Source organism: Dermacentor variabilis, chromosome 3 (assembly GCF_050947875.1).
Source record: "Dermacentor variabilis isolate Ectoservices chromosome 3, ASM5094787v1, whole genome shotgun sequence".
NCBI classification, from domain to species: Eukaryota; Metazoa; Arthropoda; class Arachnida; order Ixodida; family Ixodidae; genus Dermacentor; species Dermacentor variabilis.
The window spans coordinates 44191127-44204844 of NC_134570.1; the positions used below are offsets into that span (position 1 = coordinate 44191127).

General features: G+C 49.4%; 3 non-coding genes across 3 annotated transcripts; all 3 read left to right on the forward strand.

Moving 5' to 3' along the window:
* The first annotated feature begins 1199 nt into the window (after positions 1-1199).
* Positions 1200-1271, forward strand: TRNAE-UUC (transfer RNA glutamic acid (anticodon UUC)). The gene has a single exon. It is a non-coding gene; the product is annotated as a tRNA-Glu (tRNA).
* An 8-nt stretch (positions 1272-1279) lies between these two features.
* On the forward strand, positions 1280-1351 carry TRNAQ-UUG (transfer RNA glutamine (anticodon UUG)). Its single transcript has one exon. It is a non-coding gene; the product is annotated as a tRNA-Gln (tRNA).
* Positions 1352-12998: 11647 nt separating this feature from the next.
* TRNAQ-UUG (transfer RNA glutamine (anticodon UUG)) lies at positions 12999-13070 on the forward strand. Its single transcript has one exon. It is a non-coding gene; the product is annotated as a tRNA-Gln (tRNA).
* Positions 13071-13718: the final 648 nt, after the last annotated feature.

Sequence of the window (13718 nt, forward strand, 5' to 3'; positions counted from 1 at the left end):
AAGTAACAAAGAACATTCCAAATTGATGATTTCGTCCTGGTATTGCAGTAGAACTCCGCACTACCGCTTTTGCGGGACGGTCACTCGACCAACTGAGATAATTAGGTGCTTAGCATGAATTGTCTTAGGCAAGTTAGTTGATATTCGGTGAAGCCATTGTATGGAGCAGTTAGAACAAACAAAAAGATCAGAGGACCTGGCACCAAGGCCGCTATGCGTAACACCCGTGGTGTTCGATCCTCTGTTCTTTGTGTTTGTTTTAATTGCGCTACAATACAATGCATGACTTCACCAATTGGGTGTTTAGCAGACTACTAAAAAAACTCGAAGCCCAGGAACGCGCACTGAGTAATCAATTACGTATTTGGTTGCTTATACACACTTTCTCACGATCTTGCGATGTACCTTGCGCTTACAGTCGCTTACATTACTTCGCTCCCTTATTTTTTTCTCCTCAACCGATTATAACAACTTCAGACACTACTGCGCCATACTTCCGATATCCAGGAAGTACGATATATCCCTGGCCGATTGAATTCAATGACAAGGTAGGTGAATGCGAGAGCAGGGCGCGAGTAAGAGCATCAAGAAATGTCAAGGTTTCTGGGCTAAAGCTTCACGCACAGAAAAAAAAAGAAAAAAAAAAAGACATGCTTTTTTTGTCCGGTATTCTTTCACCTTCCTTTCCATTGTCACGTTTCTCTTTCGCTCGAGAATTTCTTTTTCAGACATTTAGTTTTCTTTTCTTTTTTTCCCCTCCCCTTTCTTCCGTTCGCTGTTTCCTTCTTCCTTCCTTCTCTTTTTCATTTCCCCCCCCTCTTTTTTTTACGCTTGAGTACCAGGCCTTCCAACATATACAATGAACGAATTCCCTACTTTTCTTGCGTTATTTCATGCTCCTTTTCTCTCTTGGGTGTCGACAAGAAATGTCACCAGACGGTACGCGATCTACACGCGAAACCTTCGCAAAGCCAGCAGCACGCCGCGATGACGTCTTCGCTTCGCTCCCGACTGACGCCGTCCGAACAGCTGGAAAAGACATGTCGAGTGCGTGACGCATGACGTAAGGCGTCCGTCGTGTGTGTGTGTGTGCGTATATATATATATATATATATATATATATATATATATATATATATATATATATGCGTCAGTAAATCTGCCGAAAGCCTGCGCCGTATGCCTTCTCCGCTCGCAGTTCCGGCGTGGTCTAGTGACTAGGATATCTGGCTTTCACCCAGAAGGCCCGGGTTCGATTCCCGGCGTCGGAAGAGGTTGCGGTCTCATGGTGTAATGGTCAGCACTCTGGACTTTGAATCCAGCGATCCGAGTTCGAGTCTCGGTGAGACCTGCGTGTTCCTTTTTTTTTTTTTGCGTTCACGCGAGCTTTAATTGCGCGGCGTTACCGAAGCATGTGTTTTCAATATTCACGTCTCATTGTGATTCTTTTTCTATGACCTCCTCTTGATCCGTCTCAGATTCGTTCGTTCTGTTGTGACCCTTTTTTTTTTTACTTCTTTGTTTGTAATGATGGGATTGATGCATTCGTGGATGCTATTCTGCACACGGTCGAATTTCGCCATACTGTTGAATTCCGCCATGTTTGCGTTCTGAGCCGATCAGAGGGCGTAGCCGTCCTGTCAACCAATCGAAGCTAAGCAAGATGGTGAATTTGACAATGTGGTGGAATTTCGAGTACAAAATCGCATCCCCGTGGCCTGGTAATAAGATTCGTCTATCTGCTGGGCTTTGTTAAAAAAGAAGCGCACTGCGCTTAAGAGGAAGCTTTAGCTCGGGCACAACTCCAATGTCTCCTATTCAAATACGCATAAAACGCAGAAACGCCTTTTCTGAGATAGAATTTAGGGCGATTTTAAATTTGTTGCAATTTAGAGAGAAAGCTAAATTCTAGTGACTGTCGGAAGCGGAATTTTGATTTAGGGCCTGAGTTTTTTTTTATGGAATTTTCAAATATTGGTAAGATAAAAGAAATAGAAGCGCGAAGTTAACCAATTCATAGATCTGCACCTATAGAACAGAAATTGCAGACCTGTAAAATCCATCCATTAGAATATCCAAAGAGGACAAATTTTACATGTCAAGTCATATCTTACGCGATTTTGTTACAGTATCTACAAGAGTATTGCAAAAATCCTGCTCACAATTTAGTGATCTATTTGAAAGCCATGTATAACATACCGATTTTGTCCGCCTTGGATGTACTATTAGGTGCAATTTACAGAATTGTGATATCATTTTTCACTGCTGAATTAGAGTTGCAAACTTGATAGTTTCGTTTTCTGAAAATTCACGGTTCTAGTCAACTTTTATTTTTAAAGATTGACGACATAAATAAAACATTCGCTACTAACAGTCACTACATTTTGACTTTTTCTTTTATATGCAACAAACCCCATCAAATTTGGTGCAGTGGTCGCCGAGAAAAACGATTTCTCCTTTCCCATGCATTTAGATAAGAAGCTCCGAGCTAAAGCTTCCTCTTAATTTTCAGCTCATAAATACCAGCGTATAAGTAAGTCTCGGCACTATTCATAAGCGGGTCGCTAGATCTGGATGAGCGAAAAATAATACGTTGATCTGAGGGGCTTGATTTTCTGCAAGATGACATTCGGGCGTGCAAAGCACCCCGCTGCGTATCTATTTTTTTTAATTCCGTGGTTAAAGAAACGTGCAAGGCCGTAGTGTTGCTCTCCGATGGCCGCACACGTGACAGTCTTGCTACACCTTCAGCACAGAAGTGTTGGTGCCTCCTCACCACGATGAGTAATTATTTTTTTCACATTCTAAACAATTATATTAATTTGCAATGTCTTGAATATTGTATGATGGTAGAAATCAGAGGACAAAATAACGCTAATCATTGTCGTGCAACAATTTTGCGAAAGAATGCAGATTACGTCAATAAAATATGCTGAATGAAGAGCTGCGTTGGAGGAGGGCGTAGTCCCTCCATATATAGGGTGTCGCAGCTGACGTTAGCGAAGCTGGTCAAAGAAGAAAAAAAAGCTTCAATAAACATGGAGCAAGGTACAATTTTAAGTCTTACGCTGTTCGGTAGTCAGGCTTCTTAAGACCGAACACCGTAAGTCTTATAATCGTTTATTGCACCATGATTTTTCCATCGTTTATATATATATATATATATATATATATATATATTTGTAACTGACTTCGTTAGCTGCGACACACAGCATGCCTCGAAGGGAGCCAGAGTTACGCCTCTGTTTTCCGCGCGCCGCTCGTGCCGGTACTCGCCGACTCTCAACACGTGGTCTAAAATGACGTCAAATGTTCCGCTGTGTTGCAGAGAAGCCAACTTCACGGACGCGATGCCAACTTTCCGTTTCCATCAGTGCCATCAACATCGGAATTCGCCACCTGACACGCATGATATATGTATGAACGACATATGTCATATGCATGATATGATATGCATGACTTGACACTTAGTGACACTTAAAGACATCACATGACATGCATGCATGGCATGACATTAATCACATTTCGTGAAATACATGCTTGAAATGGCACCATGATGCATGACATGACAGGAATGACACGGTTGGTGACATGCATCGCATGACATGAAAGTCTTGACAGGAATAACATGATAAAAATGGAACAGAGTCCATACGCTTCTGGCGCCGAGCAATTTTGGGTGACCCGCCGTGGTTGCTCAGTGGCTATGGTGTTGGGCTGCTGCACACGAGGTCGCGGGATCGAGTCCCGGCCACGGCGGCCGCATTTCGATGGGGCCGAAATGCGAAAACGCCCGTGTACTTCGATTTAGGTGCACGTTAAAGAACCCCAAGTGCTCTAAATTTCCGGCGTCCTCCACTCCGCCGTGCCTCAAAATCAGAAAGTGGTTTTGGCACGTGAAGCCCCATAATTTAATCTTCTTTTTTAATTTTTGGTGGTTTCGTAAAAAAAAAATAAAAGCTTTCAGATCATAAACCGAAGTTCTACATCCTTCTTGCAATTGGCTGAATTGACTTTTCCCTCCCAAATGCCACGATTGTCATAAAGATAAGTTCGATAAGGCAGCTAAATAGGCTTGTTCGTAGGCCACCTTCGAATTTGTTGCAGCGCAGTCACAACGACAAGGACAATTAGAAGGCACGCGGGACAACTAAGACACAGCGCTGTGTGTTGTCTCATGTGTCTTATACATGCCTGCGCTAGAACAAATTCAAACAAAATACGTTTAGTGTGGTCGTCTAATGAGAGCATTTCGGCGTTTCAGCTGTGTTTCAATGACGCAATCAAAGTATCCACACAGTGGCGTAGCTAGGTCGTCTGGCACCCGGGGCCCTTAGCTCTTCTGTCACCTCCCCCCCCCCCCCCCCCCGCACCGGGTGTAGTTGAGGAAGGCGAGGATATCGACAATTTTCGGGTGTCTTCAGACGTATATGACACCCCCCCCCCCCCTTGCTGGCCCCGTGCACCCGGGGCCCACGGCCCCCCGGCCCCCCCTGTTGCTACGCCACTGTATCCACACGTCTTAAGCTGCTTCCGGAAATAGAGCGTTCGGTTTTCCACAAGTTGTTTGTAGTGCGAAGCCTCGTGTCGAGAGGCCTGAAAGTGTTCGTCTTCGCACCTCCAGGAGGAAGAAAATAGAGAAAGAAAAAACAGCAATCCGTGACCTTGGTACGAACGGTTACACAAAGGCATTTATTCACCGCGTCCTTCGCCGAATGAACGAGCATGAAAGGCAGACGGCGGCTGCCGCACCAGCCAGGCAACGGCGCTGCGTCTCGATACCATACGTTCGAGGCGTCAGCGAGGCATTTAATTCGGTTGTAGTACTGTGTCTGCTGTATCCTTGCCATCCTTTTTTCTGTGTCCAGTGTCGGGCTCGTGAGCTTTATCTTGATCAAAAACTTTCTGACTTCGTGGCCACGAGAAGTGGAGTTGCAACCAAGCCGTATTTTCTAACATTCAATTTCATTTTTCCATTGTGTTTAGGCTGCTGAGCACGAGGTCGTGGGATCGAATCCCGGCCACGGCGGCCGCATTTCGATGGGGGCGAAATGCGAAAGCACCTGTGTACTTAGATTTAGGTGCACGCTAAAGAACCCCAGGTGGTCGAAATTTCCTGAGTCCTCCATTACGGCGTGCCTCATAATCAGACAGTGGTTTTGGCACGTAAAACCCCATAATTTATTTTTTATTTTTCCATTGGCATGACTCGTGTAACGCCGCCGCTCCGGCGTTATCGCTGCGATCGGCCAATCGGTGCACCGCGTAATCAGAAGAATGGAAAAATGACACGCGACACAGGAAAGTATGGGTTGCAGGCGCCGTATTTTGGAACGATCCACGTATTTTTCCTTCTCCCTCATTGGCTCGGACGTTTGCTTAAACGTCGCCGCGTCACCGGTATACCGCCGGATCGCTCGGCGCCACGCCTGATAGGATTGGTCAACGAAACCTATCGTATACATACGGAATACACACCATGATGACCAAATAATGGACAGGAAATGGGACGCAAGAAAATACAGGTCCCGATAAGAAAAGAACAATAGAAAATGCGCACAAGCACCGTGTTTTGCGACGTTGCATATCAGGTTATCCTTCTTATCATGGCATAGCACCGAGTGGCCGATACGAATGATAACGGCGGTGCGACTGCACGCGCTCGTTCCACGCCCGAACCCATGGCGAAGGGCGAAAACAATATGAAATGGAGTGGATCGTTACAAGATAAATGGTCCCCAAAGTTAACCACTGCTAACTACTAAGTGCTGTTGCGTTTCGCCTGCGACACGTGGTTTTGCCGGCGCGACTGCGGCGGGGCGGCAGACATTCTGGCCCGATCGTCGTCACCGCAACGCTCATCGGCAGGTGTTTCCAGGCGCGACTGCGGCGATGCGACCGCAACGGATCACCCTCGCATTCCAGTCATTGTGCCAGAACCAGGCGATGCGAAAGCAGGGATCATCCCCTCATTACAGCCATTGTGCCCGACCGGCAGCGCTACAACAGGGTGCTACGAGATCGTGCTCGACATGGTGCTACGGCAGCGCTACAACAGGGTGCTACGAGATCGTGCTCGACATGGTGCTACGGCAGCGCTACGACAGGGTGCTACGAGATCGTGCTCGACATGGTGCTACGGCAGCGCTACGACAGTGTGCGTCACCATTAGCCCATTGTACATTCACGTGCTCGTCTTTTGAGGGGTTCCTTCTTGCCCTCAACTGCGAGAGTATAAAAACAGCTGCCCCCGGACGCCAAAAGGAGGGCTCCGATTTCTTCTGTTGAGTAAAGTGCTCTCCCGTCTCTCTACTTCGGTCAACCTGACCGCCAACTCTTTGCGATGTTAAAATAAACAAGTTGTTTTGTTGTTACCAGTCGACTCATGCTTTGCCGGGACCTTCGGATGCTTCCAGTTGTACCCCAGGCCGCCAGGCCAACGCTACCCTTGGGGCTTGCGACCCAGGTACAACCACGGGCGTCAGCGCCGAGTTCCCAACAGATCGTACCAGCGGTCCGATCCAAACATCTGGTTGGCAGCGGTGAGATCGCCTCCGACTTCAAACAACTGTCTGCCAGCGGTGAGATCGCGACAACGGAGGCCAGCAGCGAAGAGATGCAGTTGACGGTATGCTGAGCAGCTCAACGACGATCCGGGAGCAGTGCAACGAGCCCTGTGTGACGACTGGTTGCCTGCAGCGGAACGACTGCGCGGAATTCCTGCCTGCGAGGTTTGGTGAGTGCGGGACTTTCTTCTTCTGAGCTTTGCCAGGCTTTTGTTAGTGTCAGAAACAGAGCTGGTAATTGTGGTTGTCGTTGCTGCCGGGTTAGTTTGCGGCAAGACAATAGTAAGCAGTAGAGAAAGCAGCATTCAGAGCAGCCATGGATTTGAAGTCGTTGCGCAAACCGAAATTGTTGGAGCTTGCAAGAGAGTTGGGTCTGGATGTCTCAGACAAACTAAGAAAACCTGAACTGCTAAAGGCTATTCTTGAGTTAGAGGCTGAGGATGACGAGCTGTCGGAATGCCTTGAGACCATTGAAGAGAGGGAGACTGCAAAAAGACAGGAGCGCGAACTTAAAGAGCAAAAAGAAAAAGAAGAGCGTGAACGTAAAGAACAGAAAGAAAAAGAAGAGCGTGAACGTAAAGAACAGAAAGAAAAAGAAGAGCGTGAACGTAAAGAACAGAAAGAGCGAGAGCAACAAGAGCGTGACCGTCAACACGCTTTGGAAATGAAGCGTCTTGAGGTAGAGATGGAACGCGCTCGTAATGGAAGTCAGGCACACGGTGCAGGAGAACGAGTATTGTTCAAAATGACTGACCTGATGCGGCCGTTTAAGCTTGGAGAGGACATTGGTTTGTTCCTGGTTAACTTTGAGCGAACATGCGAGAAGCAGGGGTTCTCTCGGGAAACGTGGCCACAGCGCTTGCTCACTTTGTTACCCGGCGAGGCGGCCGACGTAGTCGCTCGCTTGGATAGAGAGGAGGCAGAGGATTTCGACAAAGTAAAATCGAGTCTGCTAAAAAAGTACCGGCTGTCTGCGGAGGCGTTCCGTCGGAAGTTTCGGGAAAATGAGAAAGGCAGAAGTGAGTCATATACAGAGTTTGCGTATAGGCTTATGTCGAACATGCAGGAGTGGCTCAAAGAAGAGAAAGCGTTTGGTGACCACGATAAAGTTCTGCAGTGTTTCGGGCTAGAACAGTTTTATAGTCGGTTACCGGAGAACGTGCGATACTGGGTCTTGGATAGGCCAGACGTTTGTACGGTGGCTAAAGCCGCTGAGCTAGCCGAGGAGTTTGTGACGCGTCGAGCTCGCGGAGCTAAGGACGGTCAAAAGGGTGAATTTGGCTCTAAGTTTGAGAGGCCGAAGTTCACGCCCATGAGATTAAAGGGGGACACGCGTAGTGCGGATGCGAGCGAAAGCAGTCCGACCAAACGTAAAGAGACGGCGGCAGCCAAACGCAGAAAGCGGTTCGAGATGAGGCGAGCGCGCTTGTGTTATACGTGCCAGAAGCCGGGTCACTTTTCGGCGCAGTGTCCGGAAACAACACCAAAAGTTGTGTTTTTTTCAATAGGCAGCACTGACGAGAACATGAAGCTTCTCGAGCCTTACATGCGAGACCTCCTCGTGAACGGGAAAGAGTGCCGAGTGCTTCGCGATTCCGCAGCTACGATGGATGTAGTTCACCCGTCTTACGTAGAACCCCATATGTTCACGGGCGAGTGCGCATGGATCAAGCAAGCCGTGGAAGCTCATAGCGTGTGTCTGCCAGTAGCAAAGGTGCTTATTGAAGGACCTTTCGGAGCGCTTGAGACAGAGGCGGCAGTGTCATCTATGCTGCCACCCCAATACCCGTACCTATTTTCAAACAGGTCCGATCACCTCCTGCGCGAGAAGGGGCTTTTGTTTGGTGAAGCTAGTGTTCAGGCCTTAACCAGATCGAAGGTTCGGGAGCTCGCTGCAAAGGCGGTAGTTGCGGGGCCGACGTTATCAAACAACGAAAAAGGGTCAGAGGCGCAGCAAGCTGATATTCCGAGCACGCCCGAACTGAATAAACTTGAGTCTGTAACGTTAAAGGCGCCGGATACTGGAGAGGAAACGCCCGACGCGGGAAAGTTAGAAGAGCTATCTACTGATTTGCTCATCGCGCCTACGTCAGACGGACTTGATAGGTTGCTAAAAGTCAGCCGGTCGGCTTTGATAGCCGAGCAAAAAAAGGATGGCAGCCTGGAAAACGTGCGCTGCAATGTCAAAGAAGGTATCGCCAGGAAAACTGCGCGTTTTGTGGAAAGAGGTGGAGTCCTGTACCGGAAGTATCTAGACCGCAGAGGAGTGGAGTTCGATCAGCTGATCGTGCCTCAATGCTATCGTCAGGATCTGTTGCGCTTGTCACACGGGGGTTCGTGGTCCGGACACCTAGGAGTTAAGAAAACTAAGGACCGTCTCTTGCAAGAGTACTATTGGCCAGGGTGTTTTCGGGACGCAGACCATTTCGTGAGGTCATGTGACACCTGTCAGCGGGTGGGCAAACCAGGGGACAAATCAAGGGCGCCGTTGAAATTGGTACCTATCATAACGGAGCCTTTTAGACGGCTCGTTATTGATACTGTGGGACCTCTGCCGGTAACAGCCACGGGGTACAGACACATTTTGACTGTGATCTGCCCAGCGACAAAGTTCCCTGAAGCAGTGCCGCTTAAAGAACTCAGCTCAGTTGAGATAGTTAATGCACTACTGTCCATATTTGCGCGAGTTGGTTTCCCTGCGGAAATCCAATCAGATCAGGGCACAGTGTTTACTAGCGCTTTGACGACAACTTTTCTCGAAAGATGTGGGGTAAAGCTGCTACACAGCTCAGTGTACCACCCACAGTCGAATTCCGTTGAGAAGCTCCACTCCGTCATGAAGCGCGTGTTGAGAGCCTTGTGTTTTGAACATCAAACTGACTGGGAGCTGTGTCTGCCTGGGGTGATGTTTGCTTTAAGGACCGCGCCGCATGCAGCTACGGGGTTTTCGCCAGCTGAACTGGTGTACGGTCGCTCGCTTCGGTATCCGCTTCGCATGCTTCGAGAATCATGGGAAGGTAGGGGCGACGACCCAGTCGTGGTGGAGTACGTGCTTAAGCTCCTCGAACGCTTAAGAAGGGCACAGGAGTTGTCAGGTGAAGCAATGACAAAGGCCCAGCAGAGGGCCAAGGTTTATTATGATCAGACAGCCAGGGCCCGTCGTTTTGAGGTTGGCGATGAGGTCATGATATTGCGCACATCGCTAAACAACAAACTAGACGTGCAGTGGGAGGGCCCAGCACGAATTGTTCAGAAACTGTCGGACGTTAACTACGTGGTAAGTCTGCCAGGAAAGCGGAAAGCACAGCAAGTTTACCACTGTAATCTGCTCAAACCTTATAGACAAAGGGAAGCAGTGGTGTGCATGATGGTAAACGTTCCTGAAGAGCTTCCGGTCGAGCTTCCAGGACTAGGCTCAGTGACGAACAGGGAAGACACCGGTCAAGTCATTAGTGACCTTATCAGTAAAGCACCGCTGTCGCCTGAGCAGAAAACCGAACTACACCAGCTATTACAAGAGTTTCAAGGTCTGTTCTCTGAGAGGCCTGGTAGGACTTCTGTACTTACTCATGATATAGAACTTACCTCCCCAGAGCCAGTACGATCCAAGGCGTATCGGGTGTCACCCCGCCAGAGCGATATTATGGAGGCTGAGGTAAAGAAAATGCTACAGCTCGGTGTTATTGAGGCAGGTGAGAGTGATTATACCTCCCCTTTGATTTTAGTTGAGGTACCGGGCAAGGAACCTCGTCCTTGCGTCGACTACCGCAGGCTTAATTCCATCACTAAGGATCAAATTTATCCGATCCCTAACATCGAGGAGCGCCTTGAGAAAGTTAGTAGCGCTCAGTTTATTTCCACCCTAGATCTTGTCAGGGGTTATTGGCAGGTTCCACTTACAGAAGAGGCTAGTAGGTATGCGGCGTTCATTTCACCAATGGGAACATTCCGTCCTAAAGTGTTGAGTTTTGGTTTGAAGAACGCGCCATACTGTTTTTCAAGCCTCATGGATAAAGTGTTGCGGGGACAGCAAGAATTCGCTTTACCGTATCTAGACGACGTAGCGATATTCTCCGCATCCTGGTCTGAGCATATGGCACACTTGCGGGCAGTGCTAACCCGCCTGCGCGAAGCGGGCTTGACAGTAAAGGCTCCTAAGTGCCAGTTAGCACAGGCCGAGGTTGTCTACCTCGGTCACGTGATTGGTCAGGGTCGTCGCCGCCCCTCTGAAATAAAAGTGGCCGCTGTGCGAGACTTTCCGCAACCGCGCACGAAGACCGATATTCGGTCGTTCTTAGGTGTCGCCGGCTACTATCAGAGGTACATTCCCAGGTACTCTGATATCGCGGCTCCCCTGACGGATGCTCTAAGAAAGACAGAGCCTCAAACAGTCGTCTGGGACGAGACAAAGGAAAGAGCTTTTAGCGCCCTAAAGAGTGCCCTAACAAACCAGCCTGTGCTACGATCGCCAGACTATACAAAAGGGTTCATTGTTCAGTGCGATGCTAGTGAGCGAGGCATGGGCGTTGTACTGTGCCAACGGGAAAAGGGAGAAGTAGAACACCCCGTCCTGTATGCTAGTCGTAAGCTGACCAGTCGTGAGCAGGCGTATAGCGCCACCGAGAAAGAGTGTGCATGTCTCGTGTGGGCCGTTCAGAAATTGTCATGCTATCTAGCCGGCTCGAGGTTTATCATTGAGACGGATCACTGCCCTCTCCAATGGCTGCAGACCATCTCTCCCAAAAATGGCCGCCTCCTGCGCTGGAGCCTCGCTTTACAACAATATTCCTTTGAGGTGCGTTACAAAAAGGGGAGTCTCAACGGTAACGCCGATGGCTTAAGTCGAAGCCCCTAACGTAGGAATCAGCCTCAAAATTGTTTGTTACTGATGTTTTTCTTCCTGAGGCAGGATTTTTTTTAACATATTGCTTTTGTTTAGTGTTTCAAAATGATGATATGCTTTCTAGTGCAATTTTTCAATTTGTGGACGCGTTCTGAGTGATGCTAGACTACTGTAAGGAACTAGGCAGTGGTATAAAAAGGGGAAAGAGCCTGGCAGGGCTTAGTGAGGGTTGTGCCGTGCTTGCTGACTGAGCGGTTGAGTTTCAGCGTAGTTCTAACGCTTGCCGGGAACGAGAACAAAAATGTGAACTCTCCCGAAGTCACTTTGCAGTGTCCCGTGCGAACCTGAACTAGAGAACGAGGCCTTCTCTGTGCGCTGCGCTCAAGAAACGTCGAGGGACGCCCGACTTCGGTTATGAGCATCATCGAGCGACATCCCTCCGGACAGCGGATGCAGTCCCCTGTCCATCGGGATCTCCTTCCCCCGGCGGGGCGGTCTGTTGCGTTTCGCCTGCGACACGTGGTTTTGCCGGCGCGACTGCGGCGGGGCGGCAGACATTCTGGCCCGATCGTCGTCACCGCAACGCTCATCGGCAGGTGTTTCCAGGCGCGACTGCGGCGATGCGACCGCAACGGATCACCCTCGCATTCCAGTCATTGTGCCAGAACCAGGCGATGCGAAAGCAGGGATCATCCCCTCATTACAGCCATTGTGCCCGACCGGCAGCGCTACAACAGGGTGCTACGAGATCGTGCTCGACATGGTGCTACGGCAGCGCTACAACAGGGTGCTACGAGATCGTGCTCGACATGGTGCTACGGCAGCGCTACGACAGGGTGCTACGAGATCGTGCTCGACATGGTGCTACGGCAGCGCTACGACAGTGTGCGTCACCATTAGCCCATTGTACATTCACGTGCTCGTCTTTTGAGGGGTTCCTTCTTGCCCTCAACTGCGAGAGTATAAAAACAGCTGCCCCCGGACGCCAAAAGGAGGGCTCCGATTTCTTCTGTTGAGTAAAGTGCTCTCCCGTCTCTCTACTTCGGTCAACCTGACCGCCAACTCTTTGCGATGTTAAAATAAACAAGTTGTTTTGTTGTTACCAGTCGACTCATGCTTTGCCGGGACCTTCGGATGCTTCCAGTTGTACCCCAGGCCGCCAGGCCAACGCTACCCTTGGGGCTTGCGACCCAGGTACAACCACGGGCGTCAGCGCCGAGTTCCCAACAGATCGTACCAGCGGTCCGATCCAAACAGTGCTCGCGTTTGCTGACAGCGCGTCACGACCGTCTGCGTGAGCTGTACTATAACGTCACACGCCGGTGGCGTCTTGTCTCGTCCACCCGGCAGCGATATGCGTGTATGTATATTGTCGCATGCCCAGCAGGAATCTCTTTCACGAACAGCGTCCGCTGAATTAAGTGACGTATAAAGTAGCCTGGCGCGCCTGATCCCAGCGGCAGTCGTGAGGTATGCATCAAATTTCTTTCGGATCGTGCGGACGTATTCCGGCGTGGTCTAGTGGCTAGGACACGTGGCTTTCACCCAGGAGGCCTTGGTTCGATTCCCGCTGTCGGAAGAGGGGTTGCGATCTCATGGTGTAATGGTCAGCACTCTGGACTTTGAATTCAGCGATCCGAGTTCGAGCCTCGGTGAGACCTCTAGTTTTCTTTTTTGTTATTATTTCTTGTAGAGTCAGATTTAAGGGATGTCTGCACTAATCCGGAATAATGATTCGGACTTCTGGAACTACCAACAGGCCGATCTTACCGTGATTGCAAGGCACCAATCACGGGCGGCGGTGACGCCATTTTGAATTCCTTCGCCAGAGCCGGTATTTGGTGGCGCAGTATGACGTAGCGTTTCCATCCGCTCGATTCTAAACCATTCTAATCGCCTACCGTTAACGGTCGGTTGATGATTACGTCGATAAGGCGGGCGGAGCGCCACTCACATCGCTGATGAAGCGCGAAAAGGAACGGCATTGGAATGGAACCACATCACTCCGGCCCATTTATTCGTGATGTCATGAATTTCGACAGCGTTCGGCTGTATACAGTTATTGTTTGTAATTCGTGGTTACGTCGCCATTTAAAGTTGAAGAAGATTCATCCTGGAAGCCTTTTGCGCACAGAAATGGACCAGGGGTGCTATAATGTAAAGCTATTCCAAACTTTTCTGTTCCAATTCTGCAATAAGCCCTCCGCAATTGATCAAAAACTTTTTTCGATCACCTCCACTTCGCCTGTCTGTCACGCGACGTCACGAAAACCGCGATAGCTCCCCATGTGATATGGCCTGTACAGACC